Source organism: Cervus elaphus, chromosome 28, assembly GCF_910594005.1.
Source record: "Cervus elaphus chromosome 28, mCerEla1.1, whole genome shotgun sequence".
Classification (NCBI taxonomy): Eukaryota; Metazoa; Chordata; class Mammalia; order Artiodactyla; family Cervidae; genus Cervus; species Cervus elaphus.
The window spans coordinates 8,812,643-8,833,978 of NC_057842.1; the positions used below are offsets into that span (position 1 = coordinate 8,812,643).

The 21,336-nt window shown below is 37.1% G+C and overlaps 1 long non-coding RNA gene across 1 annotated transcript; it reads right to left on the reverse strand.

Annotated features, from left to right (window-relative positions):
• Nucleotides 1–8,827: 8,827 nt before the first annotated feature.
• LOC122685551 lies at nucleotides 8,828–19,499 on the reverse strand. The gene is made up of 3 exons (XR_006338440.1): nucleotides 19,325–19,499; nucleotides 11,231–11,234; nucleotides 8,828–8,839 (listed from the first exon to the last, which is right to left on the reverse strand). It is a non-coding gene; the product is annotated as an uncharacterized LOC122685551 (long non-coding RNA).
• Nucleotides 19,500–21,336: the final 1,837 nt, after the last annotated feature.

Sequence of the window (21,336 nt, forward strand, 5' to 3'; positions counted from 1 at the left end):
TGCTTGTATATTTTTGAGATCAATCCTTTGTTTGTTGCATTGTTTGCTATTATTTTCTCCCATTTTGAAGGCTGTCTTTTCACCTTGCTTATAATTTTCTTTGTTGTGCAAAAGCTTTTAAGTTTCATTAGGTCTCATTTGTTTATGTTTTCTTTTATTTCCAATATTCTGGGAGGTGGGTCATAGAGGATCTTGCTGTGATTTATGTTGGAGAGTGTTTTGCCTATGTTCTCCTCTAAGAGTTTTATAGTTTCTGGTCTTACATTTACATCTTTAAATCCATTTTGAGTTTATTTTTGTGTATGGTGTCAGAAAGTGTTCTAGTTTCATTCTTTTACAAGTGGTTGACCAGTTTTCCCAGCACCACTTGTTAAAGAGGTTGTCTTTTTTCCATTGTATATTCTTGCCTCCTTTGTTGAAGATAAGGTGTCCATAGGCATGTGGATTTATCTCTGGGCTTTCTCTTCTGTTCCATTGATCTATATTTCTGTCTTTGTGCCAGTACCATATTGTCTTGATGACTGTGGCTTTGTAGTAGAGTCTGAAGTCAAGCAGGTTGATTCCTCTAGTTCCACTCTTTCTCAAGACTGCTTTGGCTATTCGAGGTTTTTTGTATTTCCATACAAATTGTGAAATTATTTGTTCTAGTTCTGTTAAAAATACCATTGGTAGCTTAATAGGGATTGCATTGAATCTATCGTTTGCTTTGGGTATTATACTCATTTTCAGAATATTAATTCTTCCAATCCATGAACATGGTATATTTCTCCATCTATTTGTGTCCTCTTTGATTTCTTTCATCAGTGTTTTATAGTTTCCTATATATAGGTCCTTTGTTTCTTTAGGTAGATATACCCCTTAGCATTTTATTCTTTTTGTTCAATGGTGAATGGTATTGTTTCCTTGATTTCTCTTTCTGTTTCCTCATTGTTAGTGCATAGGAATGCAAGGGATTTCTGTGTGTTAATTTTATATCCTGCAACTTTGCTATATTCATTGATTAACTCTATTAATTTTCTGGTAGAGTCTTTAGGGTTTTCTATGTAGAGGATCATGTCATCTACAAATAGTGAGAGTTTTACTTCTTCTCCTATCTGTATTCCATTTTTGTTTTTTGTTTTTTTTTCCTGCTCTGATTACTGTGGCCAAAACTTCCAAAACTATGTTGAATAGTAGTGGTGAGAGTGGGCACCCTTGTCTTGTTCTTGGCTTTAGGGGAAATGCTTTCAGTTTTTCACCATTGAGGAAAAAATAGATCTTAACAGACCCATCACAAGCACGGAAATCAAAACTGTAATCAGGAATCTTCCAGCAAACAAAAGTCCAGGACCAGATAGCTTCACAGCTGAAGTCTACCAAAAATTTAGAGAAGAGCTAACATCTATCTTACTCAAACTCCTCCAGAAAATTGCAGAAGATAAACTTCCAAACTCATTGTATGAGGCCACCATCACCCTAATACCAAAACCAGACAAAGATGCCCAAAAAAAGAAAACTACAGGCCAATATCTCAGATGAACATAGATGCAAAAATCCTTAACAAAATTCTAGCAAACAGAATCCAACAACATATTAAAAAGATCATACATCATGACCAAGTGGGCTTTATCCCAGGAATGCAAGGATTCTTTAATATCTGCAAATCAATCAATGTAATACACCACATTAACAAATTGAAAGATAAAAACCATATGATTATCTCAATAGACACAGGAAAAGCCTGTGACAAAATTCAACATCCATTTATGAGAAAAAAACTCTCCAGAAAGCAGGAATAGAAGGAATATACAGCCAACTTTCTCAATGCATTTCTTCTTGGTGGTGTTTTGATTTTAATGTCTGTGTGAGGTTTTGTTGTTGTTGTTGTTTTGTTTTGTTTTGTTTTGTTTTTTCTTTCTTTCTTCTTTTTTGTTTTTAATAATTCTATGAGAAAGTAAGGTTCACCTTTTGTTAATATCACTGGCTATGTATGTGACCTGCTCCAGTTTGGCAAATGCTGAGGCAAAGAGGTAGTGAACATTATGTAATGTCCACTGCCTGAAAAAGACACTTGAAAGGCAAACGAAAGAAAGGCTTAGGCCCTTTCTGAAGGAAGCTGTCTTCAGGCTAAGTGGCAAAGAAGTTACAGATGATAATGTAAACTATGGAAGACCTAGCCCCAAAGATGTGAGTGAGGGAAAGCAAGCTGGTGCAGACAACAGAAGATAAGCAGGGACCTTAACGTGGCAGATGAATCATCACTGCAAAACGATTGAGCAGTTTAAACAAGCTTTAGCTTTTCAGTTCAGGCGGTTTGGCTTCAGTGCAGCTCTGTGCAGATTAATTGCTTAATCCCAAGTATATTTTGATATTTTAGAAACTGTGTTGGCCCATCAGGTCTGCTATTTTGGGTCTAGAAAGTATATTTGAGCCCTCATAGCAGTCAAATTGTAACTTTCTATTGATATTAACTAATTTTCAAAAAACTAGATGCTATATTCACTATTTTTAAGGGCTTCCTAATTGATACCCCACGTCCAAGGTAGGAGAAACCCAAGTAAGATAGTAGGTGCTTAGAGAGGGCAGACAGACTGAAACCACAGTCACAATCACAGAGAACTATCCAATCTGATCAAATGGACCTCAGCCTTGTCTACTCAATGAAACTAAGCCATGCCATGTGGGGCCACCCAAGATAAATGGGTCATGGTGGAGAGGTCTGACAGAATGTGGTCCACTGGAGAAGGGAATGACAAACCACTTCAGTATTCTTGCCTTGAGAACCCCATGAAAAGTATGAAAATGCAAAAAGATAGGACACTGAAAGATGAACTCCCCAGGTCGGTAGATGCCTGATATGCTACTGGAGATCAGTGGAGAAATAATTCCAGAAAGAATGAAGGGATGGAGTCAAAGCAAAATCAACACCCAGTTGTGGATGGGACTGGTGATAGAAGCAAGATTCAATGCTGTAAGAGCAATATTGCATAAGAGCCAGGAATGTTATGTCCATGAATCAAGGCAAATTGGAAGTGGTCAAACAAGAAATGGCAAGAGTGAACATCAACATTCTGGGAATCAGTGAACTAAAATGGACTGAAATGGGTGCATTTAACTCAGATGACCATTATATTTACTACTGTGGGGAGGAATCCCTTAGAGGAAATGGAGTAACCATCATAGTCAGCAAAAGAGTCTGAAATGTAGTACTATGTATTTCCCTTATGTTTCTACAAAATATTGGTGGTAATAAACAGTTAGAAATTTAAATTTTAAAAATTACCAAAGGAGTGACCAAGATCGTGGAGCAGGAAGGCCTTGACTTGGACACACAAAAGTTACAACTATTTACAAAACAACTATCAATGAGAATGACCTGAAGAGTAGCAGAAAATAACTTCTATGTATAAAGATTTATCAGTAGACCATGCTCTGATTACAGGTTATAGTCCTATTCTCTGGGGCCATGCTAGCCACCATGGAATTGTAAATTGCCTACTGTAAGCATTTTACATCTACAAGACTGAAGTATCCGTGAACTTGGCCTGGTTAAAACTTGGTGGTCCTCCATCTTTTCGGCTGAATTGGCCCTGGTTTGGCTTCCACTGATGCAAAAGAGTCTCCACCACACTGCGTCATTCTGAGAGCACTTAAGTTAAAGTGCCCATTCTTAGCAGAAATAATATGCAGTAGCATTACATATAAATTACTTATAATCCCAGTTTATTAAACTTTGTATTACAGTCATTTTTACAGTGTTATATATGGCATCCTTATATAAAAAAAATACACTTTAAAATTACTATGCTGAAATTAATTCAGTACTAAGAGCTTCAATATAAAGCCTTAGAAGCCTTAAAATTCTAGGCAACAATTTAGAATCTTTGAAGAAAACAGTAATGGAAGCTAGAACAATAACTTGTCATGGAATTTAATCCCAACTCTATATGTGTGTAAGTTCTGATATTGGCTAAACTTTATATTGCTCTGTGTATCTATCTATAAAACAGGAGGCATAATATATTCTATTTGCATTACTGCAATGCTAATAAGGACTAGTGATTTAATATATATTAGCTAAGTGTTTTGGGGAAAAAATTTGGTTGTAAAGAATTGCTGAAGAATAGATCTCAGAGAATTATATGATGTAGAACATATCTCATTGAGGATAGAGGGTGTTTCAGTGATCTTATAAATTGTTGCATTAACCATGAGATTTTGCTTTTTCCGGTTTATTGATATGAAATAATCTTCAAAAGTGGTCAAGGAACACTTGTCAATGTCTATTTGTATCTTGCAATTGCAACTCAGTACTCATAGCTAACACATTTCAGTCAATCGGAGGCTTCATATATGTTAGCCAGTGTGATGATATGTAGGATACAGGGAGGAGATGAGCCAATTCAATTGACTTCTTCCCACACCAAGGGACTTTGGGTAGCTGGAGACACACCCCCTCTCACATCCCAATCCACTGGCTAGATTTACTAAAATGTTTTCAAAATAAGATGTAGCAATCACCCTTTCACATGTTTTATATGAATAAGACCATTGGTAGGAAGAAAATGGCTATGGATTTTGACACTGTAAGTTTCCCTTAATGGAGGAGGATATTTTTTAAGCATCCTGATATCTTTATTTCCTCCTTGCAAGGTATAATTGGTCTCTTCAAAATTTTATTGGAATTAAACATTTCAGGTTTTTGGTAAATATGTTTACTTTTTATTTTATGAAACATTTTGCTTCTCAAAGAATAATAATTTGTGAATGAATTTCTTAAAATGAATGTCAAATGATCAAATATGAAAACATGTAATATCTCTATTAATGGAGTTAGGACAATTATTTTCTGTAAAAAGTGACAGGGTGATCTCCTGTGCTGCTTAGTATTTTTTTGTTTTGTTTTGTTTTTTTGTTTTTTTGTTTTTAGTTTTGGTTATGCTGGTCTTCACTGCCAAGCACAGGTTTTCTCCAGTTGGGGGGAGTGGGGAATAGTCTTTGTTGTGTTTAAAAGCCTTCTCATGGCAGTGGCCCCTCTTGTGGAGCACAGGTTCTAGGGCTTATGGGCTTCAGTGGTTGTAGCACATGGACCTAGCTGCTCCATGGCATGTAGAAACTTCCTGGACCAGGGATCAAACTGGTATCCCCTGCATTTTCAACTGGACTCTTACCACTGTGCCAGCAGGGAAATCCAGTTATTATTATTATTATTATTATTATCATTATTTTTAATGAACAGTGCAAAAGTATATTATCAGAATTTACTTGGTAGGTTCACTGTTGGTACATACTTAAAAAAATGGAATCTACAGATATAAGTTGCCTTATCTTACCTTGGAAGATATTCCTTGATAAATGCCAGCTCTCTTCCCCAGTTTGTGCTGAAGAACTCATGCCTTGATAGGCATAGGGCTGAGAGAACATGAAGCCTGCATATCCACTCCAGAATTTAATTTTGGAGCTGGGCTCTTATTTTTACTAGACGGTGGGAGTTGTTAGTCTTTCACTAGCTGAAGGACAAATTATGTGCCTAGAAGCTTTGAGACTTTCAAGTAAGCATAGATAGTAGGCACAATCTCCATTCTTCCCTATGAAACAGAAGCTGATGTATATGATCTAATTATCTGTTTTATTTTTGTAAAGAGAGAAAAGAATACTAACAGCTCCACAGAAACTAATAGGCTTTATCTTTGCTTTTTACATCCCATTGCCTGACTTAATGGTGGTAATCTGGGAGTACTTTAATTTCATTTGTATAATTCTATACTGATATTTGTCATTAGAACTAGGCATTTCACATAAACATAGCCATTACATTTTAAATGAATGTTTTAGTTCAATATTTATTTTCTTATTTTAAAATAGTATATCACTTAAATTGTACTTAACATCAATCATAATTCACATCTACATAATCAAATAAAGTATCCTGATGGTTGTAATGATGCATATCTGCTAAATTTCAGGAACTTGCCAGATCAAAAATACTTTGAAGACCTAGACTGATATACTCACATGATAATGTATTTGTTATTTGAAAATGTGTTAATTAGATGAAAGAACCATGAGTTAATTAAAAATGTCTGGATTGCAATTATTTGAAATACAGATCAGAGATGTGTCAAGATATTTTATGTATGCATTTTTTTCTGATGATACATATCTGAGAATTTCTAAATACAGAATTCTTTTGCCAACAGAATCTTTAGTTTAGCTTTTATTGATTGTCTTCAACACTTTACCTCCACATATCATAGCAATCATAGTTATTTTCTAGAATTAATTTCTAGCAAAAAAATTATATCCAAATTATCCCCCCAATATCAGCAGATAAAAAACTGAATCTATTGTATTATAATCTGAAAATCTTGGTTCATCAAATAAATGATATCACATAAATCTTAATAGGAAAGATTGTAACCATTCAGCATTAAATTTTACATAATATAATTTAACTTTTTAATCAGTACTGCTAGATTGCCTTTGTTTTAAACACTATCTTTAAACACCAGCTTTATTATAATTGCTACTAGTAAGATTCACCAGTTTGTTTTGAGTCCAAGCACCATCTGCTTGTCACATGACAGGCCAATTCACTGAGGGATGAGGTGTTGAGGCAAGGAATACAACCTTATTCGGACAGTCAGCTGACCAAGAAGATGATGGAGTAATGTCTCAAAATAACCATCTTGTCAGGATCTAGATTCTATTCTCTTTTATAGGACAGAAAAGGGGAGGAGTTGAGAAAGTAAAGAACATTATCTTGCAAATGTCTCCTGGAATGGCCAAACTTAGTGAGGTGATGTGTTAATCGATTCAAGCACAGGGGCAGGATTCCCTGAGGCACGTCATTATGTATGATTATAATAACAAAAGCCATGAAAAACAAAGTTAAAGTCAAAGAAACAGAGCCCTCATGGAGTCAGAATTGGCTTTTCCCTAAAACAATGTTTTCTCCCTTTCTAAGTATTAAAATTCATTAAATTTTGGTGAATATTTAAACTCATGTAAATGAAATATCAACAGCCTCAAATATATAGATGACACCACCTTTATGGTTGAAATCAAAGAGGAACTAAAGAGACTCTTGATGATGGTGAAAGAGGAGAGTGAAAAAGTTGACTAAAAATTCAACATTCAAAAAATAAGATCATAGTATTAGGTCCCATCATTTCATAGCAATAGATAGGGAAACAATGGAAACAGTTGCAGACTTTATTTTCTTGGGCTACAAAATCACTGCAGATGGTGACTGCAGCCATGAAATCAAAAAGTGCTTGCTCCTTGAAAGAAAAGCTATGGCAAACCTACACAGCATAGTAAGAAGCAGAGACATTATTTTGCCAACAAAGGTCTGTATAGGCAAAACTATGGCTTTTAAAATAGTCATGTATGGATGTGAGAGTTTGAATAAAAAGAAGGCTGAGTGCCAAAGAATTGATGCTTTCAAACTGTGTTGGAGCAGACTGTTGATTGTCCCTTCTATTGCAACTGAGATAGAAATTGCTAGGCAGTCCGTGTAGGACTCTGAGACCTCGGTCTTATTTGCAAAAAACATCTCACTCTATTCACCTAAAGCTATACCCTTTGTCCCAAATTTCTGGAATGTGTCCTTGATCTGATTAATTATCACTCAGATCCAGGGAAGGACAATAATTAACTTCTGTTCCACATGCCTCAGGGAAATATAACTGTTGATCATTAACCTTAAGCCCTTATATTTGGTCCATTGTAAAGTGGCCATTGAAACTGAAGGTGTTAGTTTTTCATCCATGTCTGACTCTTTGTGACCGCATGGACTGTAATCTGCCAGACTCCTGTGTCCATGGAATTCTCCAGACAAGAATACTAGAGTGGGTTGCTATTTCCTTCTCTAGGGGAACTTCCAACCCAGAGATGGAACCCGAACCCTGATCCCCTGCATTATAGCCAGATTTTTTATTGTCTGAGCCACATACGGAAGCCCACAAAATGACCAGGGGGCATGAAAAAGGGTGAAAATTAATTTGAGGATCAAGAAAATCCATAAAGATGTTGTTAAACACTTTGATCTGTAAACTTATTGGTTAGAAATGGCATATTTTAAGGACAGGAGCCAACCAAAAATGTAGAGATTAAGGGACAAACTACTGTAAGTCCCACCTTTGGGGTGCTGCTTACCCCCTGTCAGTGTCTATGCTGAGAGATTTGTACTGTCCTCTTCTCTAATGGATCCTATTTGCTTGCTATGTTTGTATGTATGTTGATTCCATTCTTTGGCCCCACAAACAAGAGCTTGGATTCCCATTTCACTAGGAGATCAAACCAGTAAATCCTCAAGGAAATAAACCCTCAATATTTATTGGAAAGACTGATGCTGAAGATGAAGCTTCAATACTTTGGCCAGCTGATGCGAAGAGCCAACTTATTGAAAGGATCCTGATGTTGGGTAAGACTGAGGGCAGAAGGACAATGATGAAATGGGGATCTAATAAATAAACTTCATGAACATACTAACACTCATAGTAGCAACAGAACTGGATTTATTAAAGAGAAGGAAAATAAAAAACCCTCAGCATAGACAGAGTGGGGGTAAGCAGCACCCCAAAGGTGGGACTTAACAGTAGTTTTTATATCCTTAATCTCTACATTTTTGGTTAACTCTTGTCCTTAAAATATGTCACTTTTAACCAATCAGTTTAAAGGTCAAATGTTTAACTTAACGTCTTTATGGCTTCTCTTGATCCTAGATTAATTTGCCTACTTTCATGTCCTCAGCCATTTTACAATGGACCAGATGTATGGGCTTAAAATTAATGACCACCAGTTGTTTTTCCCTCATGCATATGGAGCAGAAGTTAATCACTGCCCTTCCCTGGGTCTGAGTCCTGATAATTTTTCAGGCCAAGGACACATTCCAATAATTTGGGACAAAAGGGTATAGCTTTAGGTTAATGGAGCAAGTTGTTTATTGCAAACAAGACTGAGGTCTCAGAGTCCTACACTGACTGCCTAGCATTTCTACTTCAAGGAGACCACAAAGGATGAGAGGTTGGATGGCATCACCAACTCAATTGTCATGAATTTGAGCAAGCTCCAGGAGGACAGAGAATCCTGGCATGCTGCAGTCCAAGGGCTGGCAAAGAGTTGGACATGACTGAGAGACTGAGCAACAATTTTCATCACAATCAAAGAACAATTTCACAGAACAATTTCAGCACTTCACAAGTTAACTTGTTGCCCTTGTAGTAAATCCCATGATTTTGTTGTGAAAATCTTGGTTCTCTGTGAACAGATGCCAAACAGAAATACTGAGAGAGTTATGGAGGAGAAGGAAAGAGTAGCTTAACACAGTAGGGTAACACCTCAAGAATTGTGCCCCCACTCCCTGATGAAGACTTGCCTGGTGGCTCAGATGGTAAAGAGTCTGCTTACAACGCGGGGGACCCGGGTTCAATCCCTGGGTTGGGAAGATCTCCTGGAGAAGGAAATGGCAACCCACTCCAGTATTCTTGCCTGGAAAATCCCACGGATGGAGGAGCCTGTTAGGCTACAGTCCATGGGATTGCAAAGAGTCAGACACTACTGAGCAACTTCACTTTCACTTCACATATAGTCAAACAAGCATATGTAAAAATGTTTAAGGCAGTAACGGTCTTAGGTTCTTCTTTGTTCTGAAAAGTTTCAAAATGTAGGGTTTCTGATAAGATCAAGGATTGTGCAGTCTCAGGTGGTCTGGTCTCCTAATCTTAGCGAGCCTCTCTGGTCCCTTTAATCTTGCCTCAGGTGCTTTCATGGCTGCTCTTCCCTTGATTAGCAACCTTTTCAAAACTGCTCTTTGGAACTCAAGGAAGGTCCTGGAGATTGCAGTTTCTCTTACATGAAATGGGGGACAGAAAGGCCTCCATGCCCAGGAACTGCACAGGACCCTGATCAGCATCAATTTCTACTCTATTTTACTCCAGTAACCAATCAATCTGCTTTCTGTCCCTGTAGGTTTACCTCCCAGAGTATTATAAAAATAGACTGTGTGTGAATAAGATAGCCATTTTATTCTATCTTAGTTGAGTGTAAAATATTTGAGATTAATCCAGAATTAGTTGTTGTTCAGTCATTAAGTCGTGTCCAACTCTTTGTGACCCCATGAACTACAGCATGACAGGCTTCCCTCTCCTTCACTATTGCAAGGTTGTTGCTGAACAATAAGACGCCGGGATTCTTGGCCTCCGGAGGAGACAAATTCAATCCGGGGCCAGAGACGAGGCTGGATCGCTCAGAGCTTTTCTGTAATAAAGTTTTATTAAAGTATAAAGGAGATAGAGAAAGCTTCTGACATAGGCATCAGAAGGGGGCTGAAAGAGTACCCCCTGCTAGTCTTCAGCTGGATGTTATATAGTCACTAGCAGTCTGTTAGTGAAAAGAAAGGAATGTCTTAAAACTCAGAATGGCACCAGATAATTCATCCCAGGCCATAAAACGATTGACTTGAATCTTGTAGGAGCGCAGATTACCATACAAATAGTTTTGTTTACATAGATTAGGGGAACAATATCTAAGTATAACATACCAGTTTGTCAAGTAGGTTGAGCCATTTGGTGGAACCAATTTGAAGACAGAGTCGGGGTATATTAACATAGCTTAAGACAAACATTTCCATAAGAAAAAATGTATTGGTTAACTCAAGGTTTGAGAATAGTTAGCTTCAGGAGAAACCAGGTGTTTCTCCGGGCACCACAGCATTTTAAGAGAAACCTTCTTTTAAATTTGTATAGAGAAGGAAAAAGAATATTGCTAGTTTGTTTCCTCCTGCCGCTAAAGAGAGAGGAAAAATGTCTGGCACTTGCAGCCTATTTCCTCCATTTGGAGACCCTTGGCCTTCCTACCTGTTACCCTCTCACTATCATTCAGAGTTTGCTCACACTCGTGTCCACTGAGTCGGTGATACTATCCAACCATCTCATCTTCTGTCATCCCCTTCTCCTCCTGCCCCCAATCCCTCCCAGAATCAGGGTCTTTTCCAATGAGTCAACTTTTTGCATGAGGTGGCCAAAGTATTGGAGTTTCAGCTTCAACATCCATCTTTCCAATGAATACCTGGGACTCATCTCCTTTAGGATGGACCAGTTGGATCTCCTTGTAGTCCAAGGGACACTCAAGAGTCTTCTCCAACACCACAGTTCAAAAGCATCAATTCTTTGGTGCTCAGCTTTCTTTATAGTCCAACTCTTACATCCATACATGACCACTGGAAAAGCCATAGCCTTGTCTAGACGGACCTTTGTCAGCAAAGTGATCTCCCTGCTCCTTTTATTGTTGAGTATGAATACACAACAATTGGTTGATCTATTTATTTGTTCAAAAGCACTAGGATTTCCACATTTTTGGTCTTGAATAAAAGCTATATCAATGTTCGAATAAAGGGTTGTGTATATATATATATGTAGTAATATTCATACATGTTTAATTAATACTTAGTGATATTGCAGAGCCTGTAGTAAGCAGATATTTTCTTGTTAAGAAATGGACAAACTGAACTTCCTTGACAGTGCAAATGGTAAGAATCTGCCTGATAGTGTAGGAGACATGGGTTTGATCCCTGACCCAGGAAGATTCCACATAACTCAGAACAACTAAACCTGTGGGCCACATCTATTGAACCTGTACTCTATCTAGGGCCTTCGAGCCTCAACTACCAAGCCTGTGTGCACAACTACTGAGGTTCGCAGGTCTAGAGCCTGTGCTCTGCAACAGGAGAAGCCACCACAATAAGAAGTCCACAGTGAGACAAAGAGTAGACCCACTCTCCACGACTAGAGAAACCCTGAGCAAAGCAACACAGCCATAAATAAATAAAATTATTAAACAAAATGGGCAAATTACTTTCTAAAGTGACTATACCATGTTGAACTCCCTTCAACAACAACTAGAGTTTTGGTTCTTTCTCATCCTAACAAGCAGTTATTATTTTCAGGGTTTTGTTGTTGTCGTTGTTGTTTCCCTTTAATTTGCAATTTTAATAAGGTTTAACCTGCATCTCGATGTTGAGCATCTATTCCTGTGCTTAAATAGTATTCATTTATCTTTAGTGAAGCATCTATTCAATTTTTTTGCCCATTTTAAAAACAGTTCTTTCCATTCTTATCAGTGAGTTTTGAATCTATCTGTATGTGTGTGCAATGAATTTTATAGTATGTAAATTATGATATACAGATACATACTCTGTGTGCATTTCCTCCTAGTCTCTGACATTCCCTTTGCATTGGCTTTAACATGTCTTTGGAAGGCTAGAGTTTTATAAATGCTGAAATCTAAATTATTATTTTTAATTATTTTGCATCGGTGGAATGGATACAAACTCCTTACAGAGTTGAACAGAAGTGGTAAAAGCAGAAATTTTAAAATTTTTTCTCTGAACTATTAAGTCTGTTATAAAGAAGTACTCTTAGTTTAGATAACCTTATCAGATTATGGAAGTTTACTTTGATTTCTAGTTGGTTTACAGATTTTATTATGAAAGTGTGTTGTGTTCAGTCATTTCAGTTGTGTCCGACTCTTTGGGACCCTTTGGACTGTAGCCTGCCAGGCTCCTCTGTCCACGGGATTCTTTAGGCAAGAATACTGGAGTGGGTTTCTGATCCAGGGATCGAACCTGGGTTTCCTGCATTGCAGGCAGATTCTTTACCATTGAGCCACCAGGGAAGATCCTATGAAAATGTGCTAAGTATTCTCAAATGTTTCTTTTGCATCTATTAAGATATTATATTGGTTTTCTTTTTTAAAATGTTAGTATAAAAAAATAAAATTTGAATATGATTAAGTAATTTGCTTCTTTGAATGTTTACTTATTACATACCATGTGCATCCAGGAAAAAACCCACTTAATCATAATATACTTTATATTTTAATAAAATTACTAGATTTAATGTGTTACTATTTTTGTTGAGGATGTCTTAATCTATGTTCATGAAAATATTCATATGTAGTTGTTGCTTTTCTTCCTTTCTCTGATTTTGGTATCAGGGTAATGCTGGTCTCATAAAATAAGTGTTCTCTTCTTTCTACATTATGGAAGAATTTGTGTAGAATGGTTGTAATTTTTCATTTAAATATTTGACTAAACTCACCATTGAAGCCATTGGTTATGAAATTGCTCTGTGGGAATATACATAACTAAGAATTCAAATTTTAAAAATAAATGTAGGACTATAATGATTATCTATTTATTTATGAATGAGCATATGTGTCCTTCAAAGGATTTGTCCATTTAATATAAATTGTCTCATTTATTGTCATAAAGTTGGGCATAATAGTTTCTTCATTTAATATTCATAGCATCAGTAGTGATATTCTTCTTTTATTTTTGATATTGGAAATTTATGTTTGCTGTCTTTTTTCTTCATCAGTCTAGTTGTAGGTTTATTAAAATTATTAATTGTAAAATTAACATACTCAAGATGTTAACTAAGCTATTGATTTGCGATCTTCTTTTCTAGTATAAATATTTAACAGTATAAATTTCTCTTTAAGGATTACTTAATTGTAGTTCCCAAATTTAGATATATTATCTTTTCAGTTTCAATCATGCCTATATGTATGTAATTTTCATCACACACACACGCATGCCAAGGGACTTATTCTGGGAAGCATAATTTATTCTTTTCCTATCCTGTTCCTACCTACCCAAGAGTTGTTCCTCAGCTTCAGTGGTGGTGTTTTCTCAGCATTCCTATATCTCTTCATCATGGAAGACATATTTTTGCCTCCTAACGGTGGTGGGTCCTATATAAGAGGTATTGTTCTGTTCCTTTCCCAGAAGGAACAGACCTCTAATAGTATAGTGTCCATGAACCCAGTAATCTTTCTCAGGTTCAGAGGATTTTACCTCCCTTACTACTAGCAACATGGTCTTTGCCTAGGCCCTGGGAATGATACACTTGCTGCCCCTTCCCTGGTGGAAAAAGGTTTTCGCTCCTTTTGAGGGAAGAATCTGGACAATGAATTAAGGATTCATACTCTTTCCACCATCAACTCCCACCATGTTTCAATCCCGCAGGTAGAATCTCCCTAATGTTTCTCTGTAGTATCTGGTAGACTATGGGAAATAGAATGTATGAAAGTGTGTGGACTCCTCTTGCGTTTTTCCCTTCACTCTCCACCCCCCACAATCCCAGAGTACTAACACTAGCCAACATTCAGCCTTTTCCAACTTGTTAAAAGTTTATCTGATTTCTACTTACTTCCTTGTGTGGTAACTGGAACTTCTTTTTCCAGTGTTCTGTAAATGTGTGGTGCAGGGCATGTGGCAACTTACCTGGGGAAGAGGGGAGCTGCCTCATTGTTTTGTTAAGTGCTTGGGTCACACTGCAATCTCAGCTCTGTGATGGGTTTAAGAAAGTTATGTTTCTTTGTCTGTTTGTTTGTTTTTTATCTGAACTGTGTTTGAAGCGCTTTCTAACTTTTGACATCCTTTGCAGAAGCTATTATTATTGCTATCATAAATCTTCACATTTAAATAACATGCAATAGCACATAATCTACATAAATTAAATTACTAAAATGGACATCTTTCTCTTTTCAAGTGCTGAGAACTACTGTGCATTCAATAAGGAAGCAAAAATAAAACAATTATGTGATTGGTTTGGACCTACTTTAAAAACAATCTGACTCTGGTTACTATTAATATTTCTTATTTACTGAATAGTCAATTTTTTGAAGTTTTTTTTAAACGAAAGAAGATTCTTTTAGATACTACAATTTTTAACAGGTTAGCTCTTAAGTAGTCTCAACGTGATTTTCTTTTCATTTTTCAGTAAATCTAATAATTAACAAAAATAATAGTTCTAAAAAAAGAGTAGTTAGGTCATTTATAACATATTGCATAATAAATTTTTGCACATTAAGAAGCTATTCCAAAAACAGCAGTGTACTTCCAATTAAAAAAAGAAAAAAAAGACTTCATTACCACTAAATATGACCTTTGATCTATGGTCCATAGATCAAAAAGTGAATTACATAACTATCAAAATTATTATTCAGTTTCAATAACATATATTGGCATTAACAATCATTATGATGATACCTGGCATAAAGGTTAATTCACAGAGAAAAACTGGATTAAAATTATCTAATTAAAACTAAAATTTCTTGTTGATTGATCTTAGAAAAGTAATTTAACAGCTATTTTCTTTAATTTTCTCATCTGTGCAATTATGTTGGTAATACTAGGTACCTTATTATTAAACTGTTAAAATTAAGTGAAATACTATAGATAAAGTGCTTAGCACAATTACCAGCATATATTAAACACTAGTTATGCATTTATTAAATAAAGAAAAACTATAATTTATAATGAGTTGTCAACCCAAAGATAATATATCCAGTTACTTTACCAACACTATTTCATTATTTGGGAACAGCAGAGGATTGAAATTCAAGACAGATGAGATTTGGTAAATTGTAAGCAAGTCCAGAGAACAAAGGTGAGGTGCATACTTTTATTAGTATATAGGAGGAAACTGTGGATGGAGAGAGTGCTCTTTTGAACAAAGTTTCATTGGAGAAAAACAAGAATTACAAGTTGTGGTGGTTTCTTGTTGGGTGCAAATGGTCATTAGTGCAGGGAGGAATCTTCCTTCTTAAAAAAAAAAAAAAAAGGTAAAATTCCCTTGTGCTTAATGTCCTTCATTGTACCAGAAGAAACTCATATTTCTTATCTTCCTTTTTCCTGTTGGCTATGAAGGATGCACAGTAGTATGTATGTGAGAGCTTTCCTCTCAGAGTTTCTCTACTGCACAAAAAATGAGATTTCCTATATTTCCACATTCCACCCTTGTGGTAAAGATCTTTCCTCAAAAGCATTATTGGTCAAGAGTCAGGTTTTCCAATTTAGTAGTTTTATTCTTTGGTGCCAGGAAAAATCTTTCCTGGTTGCCATGATCCTTGTCAGAGGAAAAGTGCCAACTAGAAACAATTGAAGTCATATTTGAGCAACAGAGAAGAGTAGGGAGAGGAACTCTTCATTTTCCATCTAATGTGCATTCTCAGTAAGGTTGTAAACATTGGAGATCATCTCAAATGCTAGTCTAGCAGAATCCTATTGGGTATGTCTATTTTACAAAGATTTGACAAGCAGCAGGTACAAAGTTCAAAAATAATTATACAAAACAGAGTTAAAATATAAACACATATATGTATACATATATATGTATATGTATACAACTTCTTATGATGATTTTAAAGCAGGAAGCTGTGTGTTCTGAAGGTAACTAGATAAATAGGTAAAAAGACCGGGGCTTATTAGGTGAATTTTGGTGTAATCAATGGGTTTGCTTTCTGATTGGTAATTGAGTTTTTCTCTCTCCAAAGGCATTTATCCATGTATTGTTGTTTAGTCGCTAAGTTGTTTCCAAATACTTCTGCATTCCACAACCCTATGATGAAAAAAACATCTTTTTGGGTGCTAGTTCTAGAAGGTCTTGTAGGTCTTCATAGAACTGTTCAGCTTCTTCAGCATTACTATTTGGGGCATGGGCTTGGACTAATGTGATATTGAATGGTTTGTCTTGGAAATGAACAGAGATCACTCTGTTATTTTTGACATTGCACTCAAGTAATGCATTTCAGACTCTTTTATTGACTGTGATGGCTGCTCCATTTCTTCTAAGGAATTATTGCCCATAGTAGTATATATAATGGTTATCTGAATTAAATTCACCCATTGTAGTCCATTTTAGTTCACTGATTCCTAAAATGTCTATGTTCACTCTTGTCATTTGCTGTTTAATCACTTCCAATTTACCTTGATTCATGGACCTAACATTCCAGGTTCCTACACAATATTTTTCTTTACAGCATTGGACTTTGCTTCCATTACCAGTCACATCCACAACTGGGCATTGTTTTCACTTTGGTCCTGAATCTTCATTCTTTGTGAATGTCCAACTCTTTGTACCCCCATGGACTGTAGCCTTCAGTATCCTCTGTCCATGGAATTTCCCAGGCATGAATACTGGTATGTATTAAATCACTTCAGTCTTGTCTGACACTTTGTGACCCTATGGACTGTAGCCTGCCACGCTCCTCTGTCCATGGGATTCTCTAGGAAAGAATACTGGGGTGGGTTGCCATTTCATCCTCCAGAGGATCTTCCCGATGCAGGGATCAAACCTGAGTCTCTTGCATGTCTTGCATTGGCAGGCAAGTTCTTTACCACTAGTGCCACCTGGGAAGCTCCAAAGTGAAAGTTAAATTTGCTCTTTGCAACCCCATGGACCACACAGTCCATGGAACTGTCCAGGCCAAAATACTAGAGTGAGTAACCTTTCCCTTCTCCAGGGTATCTTCACTACCCAGGGATCATACCCAGGTCTCCAGCACTGCAGACAGAGTATTTACCAGCTGAGACACAAATACTGGAGGGGTGGCCATTTCCTAATCCACAGGATCTTCCAAATGCAGAGACTGAACTTTTGTCTCCTTCATTAGTTGGTGGATTCTTCACCACTGAGCCACCAGGAAGACATATCCATGTGTAATAGGTGGTATATAGGCTTACTAGGTGGCTCAGTGGTAAAGAACCTGCATGTCAATGTAGGAGATTTGAATTTGATCTATGGGTTGGGAAGATTCCCTGAAGTAGGAAATGGCAACCCAGTCCAGCATTCCTGCCTGGAAAGACCTATGTATAGAGTTGCCTGGTGGGCTATAGACCATTGGGTGGCAAGAAATTAGACATGACTGATCAACTGAACATGTATGCAATAGGGAATATATGTAATTATATAAATTTCTCCTTGTTCAGCTAGTAGATAAAGACTATTCAATTGCCCTAAAGTATTTTAGCCTTTAGGCAAACCATTCAAAACCACAATAATCCAAGTCTATGTCCCAAGTACCAGTGCCAAAGAAGCTGAAGTTGAACTGCTCTATAAAGACATATAAGACCTATAGAACTAATGCCAAAAAAAAAAAAAAGGTGTCCTTTTCATGATAGGGGATTGGAAAACAAGAGTAGGAAGTCAAGAACTACCTGAACTAACAGGTAAGTTTGACCTTGGAATACAAAATGAAACAGGGCAAAGGCTAACAGAGTTTTGTCAAGAGAGCTCACTGGTCATAGCAAACACCCTCTTCCAACAACACAAGAGATGGCTCTACACATGGATATCACAGGTTGTTCAACATTGAAATCAGATTAATTATATTCTTTGCAGCCAAAGATGCAGGAATTCTATAGAGTAAGCAACACAAGACTTGCTGCTGACTGTGGATAAGATCATGAGCAACAAATTGCAAAAATTAGACTTAAATTGAAGACAAAAGGGAAAATCATTTGTTTCACCTGTGGCTCAACTGGTAAAGAATCACCCTGCAATGTGGGAGATCTGGGTTCCATCTCTGGGTTTGGAAGATGCCCTGGACAAGGGAAAGGTTACCCACTCCAGTATTATGGCCTATAGAATTCCATGGATGGGACAATCCATGCGGTCACAAAGAGTTGAACACAACTGAGGGAGTTTCACTTTCACTTTTGAAGAAAATAGGGAAAATCATTAGGCAATTCAGAAATGACTTAAATCAAATACCTTATATTACAAGTAGAAGTGACAAAAAGACTTAAGGATTATATTTAAAAGATAGAACACCTGAAGAACTATGAGGGGATGTTTATAACACTGTACAGGAGGTGGTGACCAAAACCATACCCAAGGAAAAGAAATGCAAGAAGGCAAAATGGTTGTTTAAGGAGACTTTGCAAAGAGCTGAGAAAAGAAGATAATTGAAACACAAAGCAAAAAAGGAACTATATACTCATATGAATAGTACTCCATGAACAGTATGAAAAGACAGTATGACACTGAAAGATGAATTCCTCAGGTCCGTAGGCACCCAACATGCTACTGGAGAAGAATGGAGAATATAACTCCAGAAATAATGAAGAGATGGAGCATGACACTGAAAGATGAACTCTCCAGGTCGGTAGGTACCAAATATGCCACTGGAGAAGAATGGAGAAATAACTCCAGAAATAATGAAGAGACGGAGCCAAAAGAAAAAGAGCACCCAGTTGTGGATGTGATGGGTGATGGAATAAATTCCGATGCTGTAAAGAAAAATATTGCATAGGAACCGGGAACATTAGGTCCATGAATCATGGGAAATTGGAAGTGATTAAACAGCAAATGGCAAGAGTGAACATCGACATTTTAGGTATCAGTGAACTAAAATGGAATGGAATGGGTGAATTTAACTCAGAAGATCATTATATCTACTACTGTGGCCAAGAATCCTTGAAGAAATGGAGTAGCCATGATAGTCAAGAAAAAGAGACTGAAACACAGTACTTAGGTGCAATCTCAAAAATAACAGAATGATTTACATTTGATTCCAAGGCAAGCCAATTCAATATCACATTAATCCCAGCCTATGCCCCAACCAGTAATGCTGAAGAAGCAGAAGTTGAACAGTTCTATGAAGATCTACAAGATCTTCTAGAACTAACACCCAAAAAAGATGTCCTCTTCATTATAGGGGACTGGAATGCAAAATTAGTAAGTAAAGAAACACCTGAGTAACAGGCAAATTTGGCCTTGGAGAACAAACAAATCAGGTCAAAGGCTAACAGAGTTTTGCCAAGAGAACACACTGATCAGAGCAAACACCCTCTTCCAACAACACAAGACTCTACACATGGACATCACCAGATGGTCAACAGCAAAATCAGAATGATTATATTCTTTGCAGCCAAAGATGGAGAAGCTCTATATAGTCAGCAAAAACAAGACTGAAAGCTGACTGTGGCTCAGATCACAAACACCTTATTGCCAAATTCAGACTTAAATTGAAGAAAGTAGGGAAAACCACTAGATCATTCAGGTATGGCCTAAATCAAATCCCTTACAATGATACAGTGGAAGTGAGAAATAGATTCAAGGCATTAGATCTGATAGACAGAGTGCTTGAAAAACTATGAACAGAGGATCATGACATTGTGCATGAGACAGTGATCAAGACCATTCACAAGCAAAAGAAATGCAAAAAGGCAACATAGATGTCAGACAAATAGCTGAGAAAAGAAGAGAAGCTAAAGGCAAAGGAGAGAAGGAAAGATATACCCATTTGAATGCAGAGATTCAAAGAGTAACAAGGAGAGATAAGGAAGCTTTCCTCAGTGAGCAATTCAAAGAAATAGAGGAAAGCAATAGAATGGGAAAGACTAGAGATCTCTTCAAGAAAATCAGCGATACCAAGGGAATATTTCATGCAAAGATGAGCACAGTGAAAGACAGAAATGGTATGGGCCTAACAGAAGCAGACGCTATTAAGAACAGGTGACAAGAAGACACAGAAGAGCTATGCAAAAAGATCATCATGACCCAGATAATTACGATAGTGTTCTCACTAACCTAGAGCCAAACATCCTGGTGTGAAGCCAAGTGGGTCTTAGGAAGCATCACTATGAACAAAACTAGAGGAGGTGATGGAATTCCAGTTGAGCTATTTCAAATCCTAAAAGATGATGCTGTGGAAGTGATGCACTCAATATGCCAGCAAATCTGGAAAACTCAGCAGTGGCCACAGGACTGGAAAAGGTTAGTTTTCATTCCAATCCCAAAGAAAGGCAATGACAAAGAATGTTTAAACTACTACACAATTGCAGTCATCTCACATGCTAGCAAAACAATGCTCAAAGTTCTCCAAGGCAGGGTTCAACAAAATGTGAACCATGAACTTCCAAATGCCCAAATGGATTTAGAAAAGGCAGAGGAAACAGAGATAAAGTTGCTGCTGGATAAATATCTGTCTGCTTTATTGACTACGCCAAAGCTTTTGACTGTGTGCATCACAACAAACTGGAAAATTTTTAAAGGGATGGGAATAGAAGACCACCTGACCTGCCTCTTAAGAAATCTGTATGCAGGTCAAGAGGCAACAGTTAGAAATAGACATGGAACAACAGACTAATTCCAAATAGGGAGAGGAGTACATCAGGGCTGCGTGTTTTCACCCTGCTTATTTAGCATATATGCAGAGTCTATCATGTGAAATGCTGGGGCTGGATGAAGTACAAGCTGAAATCAAAATTGCTGGGTGAAATATCAATAACCTCAGATAAGCAGATGGCACCACCATTATGGCAGAAAGTGAAGAACTAAAGAGCCTCCTGATGAAAGTGAAAGAGGAGAGTGAAAAAATTCGCTTAAAAATCAACATTTAGAAAACTAAGATCCTAGCATCCGGTCCCATCACTTCATGGCAAATAGATGGGGAGACAGTGGAAACAGTGAGAGACTTTACTTTTGGGGGTTCCAAAATCACTGCAGATGGTGACTGCAAACTAAAAGATGCTCACTCTTTGGAAGAAAAGCTATGACCAAC